The following is a 13,943-nucleotide window of genomic DNA, read 5'->3' as shown; positions in this document are numbered from 1 at the left end:
TGCTGTAATTCTGATGGGTGCTCCCTTGTAAGTGGTCTGTTTCTTGTCTCTGACAGCTTTTAATATTCTGTTCTTGTATTGAATTTCTGGAATTTTTATTATTATATGCCTGGGTGTTGCTCTGTTTGGGTTGTAGGTGGCTGGGGTCCTGTATGCTTCAAACAACTGAGTATCTTTACCTTTTGCTAAATTAGGAAAATTCTCCTAGATTATTTCTGTGAGTAGCTTTTGTAGTTCATTTGTTTGTGTCCCTACTTCTTTTATGTTCTTAATTCTTAAGTTATGGATCCTCTTATCATCTTCTAGTCTTTGTATTATTGCTGTTTGTTTCTTTGTTACTTTTAAGAAGTTTTTCATTTCATTCTCCCATATTACAAATCTGCCCTCCAGTTCAGATAGTCTGTCCTTAGTTACTTTCAAGCTGTTATGCCAGTTTTCGATAGAGTTTTTAGTTTCCTGATAGTCTCTTTGAACCTGCTTCACATATTCTATGCTTTCTCTACTTTCTTCATCAAACAATTCTCCCCTCTTTTTCTGTTCTTCCATTCCACCATCTGTTTTTTCTTGGGTGGTGCTTAGCATTTCTCTAACTATTCTGCTTATTTCTAGCTTCAGGTCATTAATAACTTCACTCCTGAACTCATCTATGAGGCTCTCTATATGGCGCTTTTTGTCTATTGGTGCAGTGACCGCTATTGCCTGTTTCTCAGGATTGAGGGCCGAAGGGCCTTTCTTGTTGCTCCCTCTTCCCATATTCTTTGTTCCTTATATATGCAAGCATATATAGGAAGCCCAGCTTCCCTCCCTGTCAGCCACAGCCTGATCGAATTGCGCCGGCTAGGTGTTCCCGCCCACCGCAGCACACCAGGAAGTTGCAGACCAGGCAGCCTACAAGCGGGGCCCACCCTTCCAGGTCACCCTCAGGCTCTGGCATCTGGGTTGTGCTAGCCTACTGGGTCTCAGCCAGCAGCGTCACGTAGGCTAGGCACTTCTCACCAATCCCGCTTGAGAGGGTGATACGTGGCTGAAGTCGCTGCAGCGCCCTGCTCCCACAAGTCTGCCCAGTCCCAGAATGTCCTCCGCTGGAGTCTCCTAAACTGTGGAAGAGTGTCAGTTTCTCTGACTCACCTCACCACAAGTCAATGCACAGCTCCCCGCCTGTCCTGTTTTCAACTCCGTTCGCCGATTCCCATTCTCAGAGCTTCCGCGCGTCTCTCTCCCTGCCAAGCCAATGTAGAGGCAGCCGCCACGCGGCAGGAAACCCAAATCGCGGCTTCCAATGGCGCAGGCTCCAACTTCCACACTGAGGCTTTTCTGTTCCTGTTATAGCACCAGGATTGCATTCCAAGTTGGTTTCTCTCAGCCCAGTTCATTCTTGGGTCACCGGGGAATATCTCCTCCTGCTTATGATTCCTTACTCAGCACCATTCCTGAATTTTAAGCTGCGTCTTTCAGAGAACCTCCGTAGCTGCTGCTATCTGTCCGCCATGTTCTCCCGGAAGGCAAAGTGAAGTATTTTAAGCCCTAAAAGAAAACCTCCAATCTCTCTTAAAATCCATGAAGAAATAAGACACTTCCATGACAAAACAACACCTGAGGAAACTCATGAATACCAAACCAATGTTAACTGCAATAAACCTCAACAAAGGAATCCACCAAGCAAGGCAGACAATTACATGGGGGTGGGGGGGGGAATGACACATGCAGGAAAATAACATGACAAGGATAGATCAATATATATCAGTTATAACCATCAATATTAACAGTCTCAATTCACTAATCAAAAGAAACAGCTAAGCACAACAGATCAAGAAAAAAGATCTACAAATATGCTACATACAAGAAATATTTAAATCAAAAAGAAACTCATAGCCTGAAAGTTAAAGGATGGAAAACAATGCTCCATGTGATGTTAACCCAAAAAAAAGAAAGCAGGGAAAGCTATTCTACTTTCAGACAAAATAAATTCCAAACCAAGCTGGATTAAGAGAGACAAAGAAAGTCACTACATCTTTGTATAAGGAACAATCCAAGAGAAAGAGGTAACAGTCATATATATAACAAATACCAGTACATTCAACTATATAAAACTTTTAATAGGCATAAAAAAATCAAATAAGCACTAACACAAATACACTGGGACTCTCGATACCACACTGTCATACATACACAGATCAATCAGACAATCAACAATGAAATATTAGAACTGAACCAAACATTTGAACAAATACACTGAGATGTCTAGTGTTCCACACATCATCATCTTAATACATATCTCTCTCAGCTACATATGGTGCTTTCTCCAAATCAGACCACATATCAGCTCATCAAATATGCTTAAATGCAAAGGAACTGAAATGATTCCATGCCTAGTAACAGACTATACTGCAATGAAATTAGAAATCAATGGCAACAGAAATCACAAAAACTTCATGACAACATGAAAATTAAATAATACCTTCCTGAACAACAAATGCTTCACCAATGAAATTAAAGAAGAAACTAGATAGTTTCCACGATTAAATGATAATGACTGTACAACACACCAGAAGTTATGGGACACAATGAAATCAGTCCTCTGAAGGAAATATATAGCAGGAAATACGCATATCAGGAAAACAGAGCAAGCTCAAATAAACAACTTAAATGTTGGAACTCAAACGTCTAGAAAAACAAGAGCAGGCCAAGACTAAAGATCAGATCAAAGGAGAAATTAAAAAGATCCAAGCAGAAGTTAATGCAATGTAGACTAAGAAAACAATACAAAGAATCAATGAATTTAAGAGTTCGTTCTTTGAAAGATTCAACAGGGGCCAGGGATATAGCTCAGCACAGCACTTGGCTAACATGTCCAAGGTCGTGAGTTAAAAAAAAACCAAAAAATAAATAAAATTAACAAACCCTTACCCAACCTTATCAAAAAAAAAAGAGGAAACAAAAGACTCAAACTCATGCTGTTAGGAATGAAAAGGGTGAAATTACAAGGGATTTTGCAGAAATTCAGATCATTAATATCTACTTTGAAAAACTATATTTTAATAAGATAATGCAAAATGGACAGATTCCTAGATACATATGAATTACCAAAGCTGAATCAAGAAGACATAAAAATTCTAAATAAAACAATATCAGTCAAAAAAAAAATCTTTCAATGAAATTGAGGATGTAATTTAAAACCTACCAACAAAGAAAAGTCCAGGCCCTGATGGACTCAATGCTGAATTCTATAAGAAAATTACAGAAGACCTAATAACACTACTTCTCAAACTCCTTAATGAAATTGAAAGGGAAGCAATAGTCCCAAAGTAATTCCTAGAAGCAAACATTCATTACTCTGATACCAAAACCAGAGAACCCAACTAAAAAAAGAAAACCTACCAGCCAATCTTCCTAATGAACATTGACGCAAAAAATCCTCAATAAGATACTGGCAACCAAAATGCAGTAAATCATCAAGAAGATGATTCTTAATGAAATTGAAAGGTATTCACCTGAGGAATACAGGGACAGTTCAGTATATACAAATTGGTAAGTAGTCACCTGACAAACAAATATACAAATCAATAAATAGAATATACCTTATTAACACAGCCAAAGAAGAAACCATATTATCAGCTCAATAGATGCAAACAAAAGAGCATTTGACAAAGTCCAGCACCCACTCATGATAAAAACCCTACAGAAAATTCAAAGAGATGGTCTATATCTCAATCTGATAAAAACCATCTATGAGGGGCTGTGGATTTAGCTCAGCAGCACAAACGCCTGCCTTGCAAGCCTGTGGTCATGAGTTTGATACCTGGTACCGGTAAAAATACAAAAAAAAATCTATTGGGGCTGGGGATTTAGCTCAGCGGCATAAGCCCCTGCCTTGCAAGCAGGCAGTCGTGAGTTCGATCCCTGGTACCGATAAAAAGGAAAAAGACAAAAAACAAAACAAAAAACCATCTGTGACAAACCAACAGCCAACATCATACTAAATGGACAAAAATTGAAAGCCTTTACTCTAGAATCAGGAACAAGACAAGGATCTCCACTGTCACCCTCTTTATTAATATAGTTCTGGAAGCATTAGCCAGAGCAATTAAAGAGAAAGAAATAAAGGAATGAGGATAGGAAAGGAAGAAGCTAAATTATCATTATTTGCAGCTGACATGATATTCTTCTACACAGAAAAACTCCAAAAACTCCACCAAAATACTTTTAGATTTGTAAGCAAATTCAATAGCATAACTGGATCAAGTCAGCACTCAAAAATCAATAGTCTTCCTGTACATAAATAACAAGTTCACTAAGACAGAAATTAGGGAAATAACATTTTACACAAAAGTTCTCAAAACAATGAAGGCCATGTTGGAACTTAGGGTGTTGGGAAACCAAGCAACCAGCTCGCCTCCTTGGTAAGCAGCTGTGAGCCTACCGGCACACAGGCTGAAAATCAAACATCTCATTTCCTCTTCTCTCCCCTTAGAAAATGGGAGCTAGAAGTCTGAGCATCTCTTGGGAGGTTGACCATATGCAATACAGCAAATAGGGGGGATTTCCTTCTACCATCTGTTTGAAGGCAAATATTGTTATCACTGTTTTGCTTTGTTCTGATTAATTGTATTGCTCTATTCAATATTTTTTGATACGTTCTATAACGTTCTGTATTTCATTTGATTTTGCTATACTTGATTGAAAGAACAACTACTGTGAAGATAACAAGATATACTATGGTACCTATTACTGTTATCCTGGTGACCTGCTGTGAACTTCTATACCAATTTCACTGCACTGTTTCAACTGGCTTTGTTCTACCTTGTTTTGTTGTATTTTACTACCTTCAAAATAATAAAAAAAAATTTTTTTAATGAAATACCTAAGAATCAATCTAATGAATAAAGTAAAGGACCTCTACATTGAAAACTATAGCCAGGCGTGGTGGTTCACGCCTGTAATCCCAACACTCAGGAGGCTGAGGCAGGAGGATTGTTGCGAGTTCGAGACCGGCCTGGGCTACAAAGTGAGCTCAAGGTCAGCCTGAACTGCACAGTGAGACCCTGTCTCAAAAAGACAAAAAAAAAAAAAAAAAAAAAAAAAAGAAAACTATAGTATTCTGAGAAAGGAGATTGAAAAGGCTATCTGAAAACAAAAAGATACCCCTTGCTCTTGGGTAGGACAAACCAAATCCATTGAAGATGGCCACACTTTCAAAACTGTTATACAGATTTAATGCAATTCCAATCAAAATTCCACAACATATCTCACACAATTAGAAAAAGAATCCTAAAATTAATTTGGAACCAAAAGAAACCTAGAACAGCACAGGTAATTCTGCGCAACAAAGGCAAGACAGGGGGCATCACAATCCCTGACTTGAAATTATACTACATAGCTTGGCACAGTGTCTCTCTGGCAAGAGCAAGGTCCCAGGTTAGATTTCCCACACAAAAGAAAAGAACAACAACATGGTAATGGCTAGAAAAAAAAAATCCAAGGATCAATGGAACAGATAAAAAGATACAGAAACAATTTCAGACATGCTTAGCCACGTTACCTTTTCTGTTGTTTTTTAATTTTGTTTTGTTTTTTTGAGACAGGGTCTCAACATGCAGTTTAGGCTGGCTTTGAACTTACTTCTTGGCCCAGACTGGTCTCAAACTCACAAAGATCCTCTTATCTCAACCTCCCAAATGCAGGGACTACAGGCATGGGCTACCACATCCAGCTTAGCCATCTTATCTTTGACAAAGGTACCAAACACCGTCACTAAAAAAAAGATAGGCTCTTTAATAAATGGTGCTGGAAAAGCTGGCTTTCCACATGCCAAAGACTATAAAGCTGGACCCATATCTTTCACTATACACTAAAGTTGAAATGGATCAAAGATCTAAATATGAAAACAGAAATATTAAATCTGCTGGAAGACAGAATAGTTAAAACTCTTAAATAATTTGGTGTAGACAAAGACTTTATGAACCAAAGTCTGATCACACAGGAACTATCACAAAGAATCAACAACTGGAATCTCATCTTAAAAAGTTTTTAAAGTTAGGAGTGCTGGGGATTTAGCTCAGTGGTATAAGTGCTTGCCTGGCAAGCACAAGGTCATGAGTTCAATCCCCAGTACCAAAAAAAAGTTTTTTCACAGCAAGAGAAATCACCAATACAATAGACAACCCACAATGTAGGAAAAAATGTTTCCAGCTGTTTCTTGCACAAAGGATTACTATAAAGAACATATAAAGAACTAAAAAACAATCAGACCTTCCAAATGTAAAAATCAAATAAAAAAAATGGGCATCTGAGATGAACACATGCTTCTCAGATGAAATACACAGGGCAAATAAATATATGAAAAATGTTCAACATCCCTAGTTATTTGAGAGATGCAAACTAGACTGGGGATTGAACTTACAACCCTATGCTTGCCAGGCAGGCACTTAAGCCACTGAGCTAACTCCACAGCCCCAAGAGATGCAAATTAAAACAACACTGAGATTTCATCTCATCTCATAAAGAATGGCTACTGTCAAGAAATCAACCAGTAACAAATGCTGGCAAGGCTGTATGCTGGCAGGGCTGTAAGGAAAAAGAACACCATCACTTTTGGTGGGAGTGTAGACTGGTGCAACCACTGTAGAAATCAGTGTGGAGAATCCTCAAAAAACTAGGACTAGAGGTTCCATTTGGTTCAGTTATTCCTTTTCTTCATATCTTTCCAAAATAATTAAAAGCATCAGACCACAGCAATATAAGCACTCCCATATTTATAGTGGCACAATGTGTAGTAGCCAAATCTTGGAACAACCCAAATGCCCATCAACCAAGGAATGGAAAAAGAAGATGTGGAGCTTTTATACAATGTATCACTCACTCTGCCATAAAAAAGAATTAAGCTTGAGATATTCCTAGGCAAATGGATGAGCCTTGGGGCTGGGGATTTAGCTCAACAGCATAAGAGTCTGCCTTGCAAGCACACTGTTTCCAGTACCAAAAAAAAAAAAAAAAGGATAAGCCTTGAGATTATACTGTTAAGTGAAACAAATCATACACACATGTATAAATACCATGCTGTTTCTCTGATGTGAGAAACTGAAAGTATTGTCAAATAGCAAAAAAAAAAGTTCGAATGGGAAAGGAACAAGGGAGAGAGGAAAGAAGGAGAAAGGAAAAGTAAAACAAAAAACTGAGAAAAGGAGGAAAAAATGGAAACAAAGCTTTAGTAAATGGGGGGAGGAGGGAGCTTTAAGAAGGGTATGGGTAGGAAAAAGAATCAAGTTACACCGTGTACAGGTACAAATTCTCTATGATGAATATGATCATTATGTATATCTAAATATACCAATAAAATCTGATTAAAAAATTCTCAACACATCTGTCAAATAAATGGTTCATAAATCCTTCAGAGTCTCACAATTTCAAAGACATAGCTCTGTTATGATGGCTTTTAGTTCAAAAAGTTATGATATGTATTTTTTTTTAGCATTACTACTGACGCATATAGAAGTTTTTATTGTATTTCCCTATCAATGTGTTTCAAAACATCTTGTAGCACGCTATTACAATTTCCAACACCGAACTGTAGTTTTGGCATTCTGTCAGCTTTCACCTCTGGCAAGAACCTAGTAACATTTTCTGACCTAGCTCCCCATCTTGGATTATACAGGTGTGCGTGACCATTTCACAGCATTTTGACTCAAATATTTATTTATATTACTGCTTCCTTACTCATATGAATCAAAGACTTCACTCTGTATTTCTCCATCATATCTTACTAACTTCTTTGGCTTACATGATCCAACTCATCCTCAATAGTTGAATCACCTGATAACTCACTTTAAGCCTCCTCCTAAAGTTGTAAATGCAGATTTTCATCCAACATTGTACTGAATTGGGCTAATTCCACAAGAAAAATTGAAAGAAAAGATGTAATATGGGCCAGGGATATAGCTCAGCAGTAAAGCACTTACCTGGCAAGTTCCAGGTCCTGAGTTCAACTCCCAGTCCCAAATAAGATGAAAGAAAATAAAGAAAAGTTGTAATAAAAAAATTACAAAAACACAAAAAGGTAATATGGCATATAAAATGGGGAAAACTTAACCATTTACACTTTGACACATGTGCACTCACTTTGCCACTAGTTGTACCGAGTGAAAACAGATTGCTTCTTATATTTTCCCAGCACAGCTACTGAGACACACAGCCAGTTACCATTACACTAAAGTATTTTCATTAGAAAAATATGGTCAACACACTCAAAGGTGAAATAAATCAAACTCACATGTATTAATACTGTATTGTCTCCCTAGTATAACAAACTGAAAGTGGAAAATAAAATACAAAATCTTCAATAAATACTGTGAAAGGGTAAGAAACTGCTCAAAGGGAACAAAATAATTCAGGGAAAAAGAAAGAAGATACAAATTTGTATATACACACTTAAGATAGCTAAGATGATTGTGCTACTAATGCTATTAGTTCTTGGAACAAAACAGTTAACATTCAGAGGATTAGATCAATTTTCATGTTTATATCTGGTAACTCTGTTGAAAATAACTATGCAAAATAACCACCTTAATTATGTTCTTACCGCCTTGTTTTGAAAGCCTATATTGACACTGTTTTGGACTCTTTGTTATTGTTATTTATTTGTCTCTTTTGTTTCTTACTTTTCTCGTAATTTGTTGTTTTGTTTTTTCCTCTAATACAGAAAGGATAGATGTACATGTATAGGCTTATACATGCCTAGAACTTCTCCTAAAGCGTTTACAAGAATTGATTTTATTACATATGATGGGATGAACAGCTGCTTTAAAGAAAACAAGACATTATGGTAGCCATTGCTGATTTCCCATTATCCTGTTGTGAAGTCCAATAATGCTTTTATTTTTTGTTTTGACTGGTTTTATTTAATTTCAGTATGTGTGAAGATACGGACAGCTATTTTGAAGAGAACAAGAGACATTGTTGATTTTCCTACTGTCTGGTTTTGAAGGCCTGTAATGCTTTCATTCTTTTGTTTTGATCAGTTTTATACTGTTTTGTTTTGTTGAATTCATTGTGTGTGAAACAACTATTTTGAAGAAAACAAGAGACATTATGGTAGCCACTGTTGATTTCCTATTGTCACTTTGAAATCCTGTGTTGCTTGCATTTTGTTCTGATCTGCTTTGTTGTTTTGTTTTATTCTCTTTAAAATAAAAAAATTAAATAGAAAAAAGAAAGAAAAAATATGGTCAGACGTATTTATCCACCATGATGCCCCTTGCAGAATTCCATAGGAAAATATGACTGTATTTAAGTGTAAGGTGGAGAATTGGAAACATGCCCTCTGTTTGTTGTCTTTTTGAGACAGCACTTCACTATGTAGCTTAGACTATGAACTCTCCTTGTAGGCTGGATTGACCTTGAATTCATGGTGATCCTTCTGCTTCAACCTCCCAAATGCTAACATACACTCTTATAATCCTCCAAAACTCCATGAAAAGCAGATTACTAAAAAGTCATAAACTATAAGAATAAAGAAAACTCTTAAGAATGAAACAATGTCAGCAAATTTTAAAAACTGGCACACAAATAGAGAAGTAGTACATAACTACCAGAAAATAGACTGCTAAGCTGATGGAACCCACAAAAGGTAAAACCAAATATGCCTGGAAGACTCTTAAAAATGAAACTGAATGGAGAAACTTGACTTGGTTACTTTTCTCTCATTGTTGAGACCAAATGCCTGATGCCCAAAATGAAGAAATGAAAGGTTTATTTCTTACAGTTCTTGCCCCCAAGTCCATACTCAGTTGACTCCAAGGCAATGTGGTGTGGAGAGACAGTCCTTTGTGGCAGCTGTAACAGCAAAAAGCACTAACTGCACGAGACAAAGACACTTCTGCTGTTATACTGTATGCTGGCTCCACCTCTGGGCAGGTGCAGCACTCACACCACCAATTTCAGTGGCAGACAACAAACCAATCACAACTGCTAGATTTGGCCATATCCATGACTGCCTGACGCTTGCAGGGGGGAGGGGGGCCCACCGGCATAAACCATGACAGAACATAACACCTTCAAGCCTGTCACAACACTAGTCCACATCAGAAAGAATAACTACTCCTTGTACTCCTCAGAGGGAAGAAATAAAACTGTCACTAGATTGGAGGTGACAGTTGAAGGGACACCACAATGAAAGTAGGAAAAACAAGTAAATTTGTCTACAAAGCTCAAAAAAAATCTCAGCAATATGGCCTATACGCTCCAGAGAAGATACTGAAAAATCTTTCCCTGGGCCAATCTTAACCACCAATGGAAAGACCTAAAGATATTAACACAAGAGGTTTCCAATTCAGTAGCCCATTTACTACAGACTTCTCTGTACTCCTGAGTTCTAATCAGCTTTCCAGTTCCCCAGTCTTAACTTTGATGTTATCTGAGAAAAGCCTCTAACAAGAAATTATATCAAACATAAAAACATAAAGAAGTGACAAGCAGGGGCTGGGGATTTAGCTCAGCGGCATAAGCACCTGCCTTGCAAGCAGGCGGGTCATGAGTTCAATCCCTGGTACCGATTTAAAAAAAAAAAAAAAAAGTGACAAGTATGAAGGGTTAAAAAAACTTTAAAAACTCTATCATTAATATTTTCAAGCAGATAAAATATCATATTCATAAAAATAGGATGCTATTACAAAGAACTGGCCGAGCCACTGATATTTTTAGGATCAAAAAGGAATTTAAAATATGAGAGCAAAAACTCTGAGGAATTTAAAATATGAGAGCAAAAATGACAAACTCAGTAGAACACATGCAACATAAAGAAAATCACCAGAAGTAAAACATTAGTACAATGAAGTCATTGGTACACAGAAGAGACAGAAAAATTTAAAGAAAAGGATAGCTCAGGAAACTTTACAGGATATACAACAAAGAGGAGGATTTAAAAAATAAATTAAGAAAGTTTCCAGAACTTTAAGACAGGAGCTACAGGTGGAAAGGAACCCACACAATGGATAAACACAGGGTACATCACTGCAAAATCTTAGCAACCAGGAATGAAAATTGCAAGCTCCTCAAGAGAGAAATAACAACAGGTCACACTGAAAGGAAGAGCAATAAAAATGGCTTTATGTTTCCTGATGTTAGCTAGAAGGTACGGGAGCAATTTCTTCAAATTTCTGAATGAAATTTATTTTTGGCCTTGTAATTCTTTACTCAAGTAAACTATTACTCACAAATGATTGAATAAAAAACGATTTTCAAACCAGTATTGCCCATAATTTTTGGAATATAGGGTGTGCATAACAGAAGAATAACCCAAAAAAGAACACGTGACATTCTGCTGTCACACACAAGTAAAAGTCAATGCGCTCTGGTGAAGAGTATTTACAGAACATAAGGATGAACAGTCAGTATCAGGAGAGATTGTTTTTCAAGGAAATGAAACTGCAAGACCAGTATTTTCAAGACTTCACATAACCCTTTCTCTTGGTATACATCTGTGTTACAGTGGACCACTGATGCCTCTCAATATAGAAAGTTTTGACTGATAAATATACAGCAAACTAAGAGGAAAAACAAAGCAAGGTAACTCAAGAGAACACCAAAAGCTGTACTATTTTTACATCGAATAACTTAATAATAGAGGATATACACTATACCAACCTGATAAAAATTTTAAGGGAAAAGGAAAAAATAATTTTGAGAAGTTAACTCTAAAAATTGAGGAAACATTTATATAATGACTAAATCCAAAAGGAAATAATCAGAGGTTTATGATCATCCATAACCCAATGTGAGAAGAGTCTGAAATCCAATTCTGTTATAAGATCAAGGACATGTTCTTTACCTTTTCTTAGTTTTAATTTTCTCACCCGTGAAATAAAAACCACAGCTTACAAAAGGATTGCAATAAACATTAATCTACCAGCATAAGATCTGAGAGATGTAATTCCTACACAACAAAGAACGCAAGAAACCGTTATAACATTTTAAATAACGGTGTTTAATTTCAATTATACTAGCCTTTTTAAAGTAAATCCCACAACTAACACTAGCTCTAAATTCACTGAGATCCAAAATGAACACTATATCCTTATATCATTTACACCAATTAATTGCACCAGACAGAAGTCACTAAGTGAATCAAATTAGCAAGCCCTTAAATGAAGCCAGGGTTGACTGGTTGTTTTGGTGGTGCTAATGGAACCCAGGACCTTGAACTAGGCTTTTTGCCACTGAGCTACAACCTCAGACCTGAACATATGCTTAAAACCGAATTGAACTATCGTTTTTACATAGAGGATGAAAGGACTGGGGAAAAAGACTGATGACTTTCCTATTATTTAAAGAAATTTAAAAGAATAAAAGGCACATGTCTGTAATTCCAACATTCCAGGAGACAGATTTAGAAGGTTGAAGGATTGAAATTCCAGCCCAAACTGGGCCATTTAAAGATCCTCTCCCAAATAAATAAAAACTGAAGGTGCATCTCAGCGCAAAGACTAAATCTTTAGCAGGGCGTGGGAGGCGGTTTTAAGGAAGAAACAATCTTAACAGGTACACAACCGTCCCACAGTTTCATCAATAGAAGGCTGTGTAACAGAGAGACTGCAGTCAAAACAGTGAAACTCGGTGAAAAAGGACTATAGAATTTCCTTTGATTCCCATAGATCACTGCTTATCAAAGCAGACTATAACCTTAAAAACCTATCATTATTACACTACTCCTGTGAGTTCATAGTATTATTGAAATGTCTCCGATTTTCAATGAAAGTCAAAGTTTCAAACACTGACACACTAAATCTCTACAATCTAAGTAATCCCAGCTCCTTCACACACTCACCAATTCTTGTATGAATATCTAATCAAAATCAGAAGAACCAAAATATGAGTTATGCTTTCCCTCGATAAAACTATACAGAAGCTGGGTGTGATGGCACAAGCCTGTAATCCTAGCAATTGGGAGGTTGAGGCTGGAGAATCATTTCGAGGTCAACACCAGCCTGGGCTACAAAGTGAGCCCAAGGGCAACCTGAACTGCATAGTGAGGCCCTGTCTCAAAAAGACAAAAAAAAAAAAAAAAAAAAAAAAGTCTATTCTTCTTTGTGTAGGTCATTAAAAATTTGTATTACCATTTAAAAACTTTAAAAGCTCCACAACTCTTTGGTCCTAGCTGTATTTTACTAATGCATTCTCCGAACATGTATGCGTGAATGTTAGTGCTTCACAGCCCTCAGTTCCACCAAAATTACTCTTCTGAGGCAGGAGTATCCCCGCGAGTTCGAGGCCGCTCAATCACAAAACCAGAGACACTGTATAGTTTTCTTCCTGATCACAGTGCGTGTAAAAAGATTACCGACGGATGGAACCCCTAAACGGCTAAGGAGCCGTCACCTTTTTGCAAATTACTCAAAAAAACCAAGTCACGCCGAGACTGACTAGATGTGAAACACGCCCCCGGGCGAAGGGGGGAGCCGGGTCCACGCCGGCCGGGGCCGACTCGGGGCACGACCGCGGCGGTCTGAGGGGCTGAAGGCCGCTGAAGGCAGGCGGGCTGCTGTTCTCGTCCCGGCCTTGCCGATACCGGGGCCCGCGTGGAGCGCGGCGACCGAGGGGCGGCCCCTCGGCCTCCGCTTCTGCAGCTCAATACGGAGCTCGCTCCCTGGCGTTCCCAGAGCACTGCACCGACAATGAAGCACGGGAGCAACACGGCTCGCCTACCGCCATCGAGAGGGCGGCCCCGCGATCCGGCAGGGCCAAGAACGCAGAAGGTGCGGGGTGGGGCGCGCGGCGGGCCGTTCACACCCGGGGCCGTCCAGGCCGAGAACCCACCTGGGCATCCGGCCTTCTTCCCACACTCGCTGCCACGAGCATTGGGACTGCCAGCGCGCGCGCCCCGGCGTTGTTTTCACTGCTTCCCGCCCTACCCGCCGCGCACGCGCCCTTCCCCGGAGCCGAAAACCTCCCTG

The 13,943-nt window shown here is 38.5% G+C and overlaps 1 protein-coding gene across 2 annotated transcripts in view; it reads right to left on the bottom strand.

Annotated features, from left to right (window-relative positions):
* Rmi1 (RecQ mediated genome instability 1) overlaps positions 1-13,943 on the bottom strand; it is a 28,560-nt gene that overhangs the window by 13,697 nt on the left and 920 nt on the right. The window contains exon 1 of one of the 2 annotated variants that reach the window (XM_003475072.5): positions 13,807-13,941. The exons of the other annotated variant lie outside the window; for it this stretch is intronic. The gene's annotated coding sequence lies outside the window, so the exon portion shown is untranslated. Of the gene's footprint in view, positions 1-13,806; positions 13,942-13,943 lie in introns of those variants that run through there. 2 annotated transcript variants of the gene reach the window in all.

This window comes from Cavia porcellus, unplaced genomic scaffold (genome assembly GCF_034190915.1).
Source record: "Cavia porcellus strain 051 isolate PalLab524CR breed Dunkin Hartley unplaced genomic scaffold, mCavPor4.1 scaffold_2, whole genome shotgun sequence".
Lineage (NCBI taxonomy): Eukaryota > Metazoa > Chordata > Mammalia > Rodentia > Caviidae > Cavia > Cavia porcellus.
Note: the sequence above shows the minus strand (reverse complement) of the source record. Positions and strands in the feature narration are given on the sequence as shown.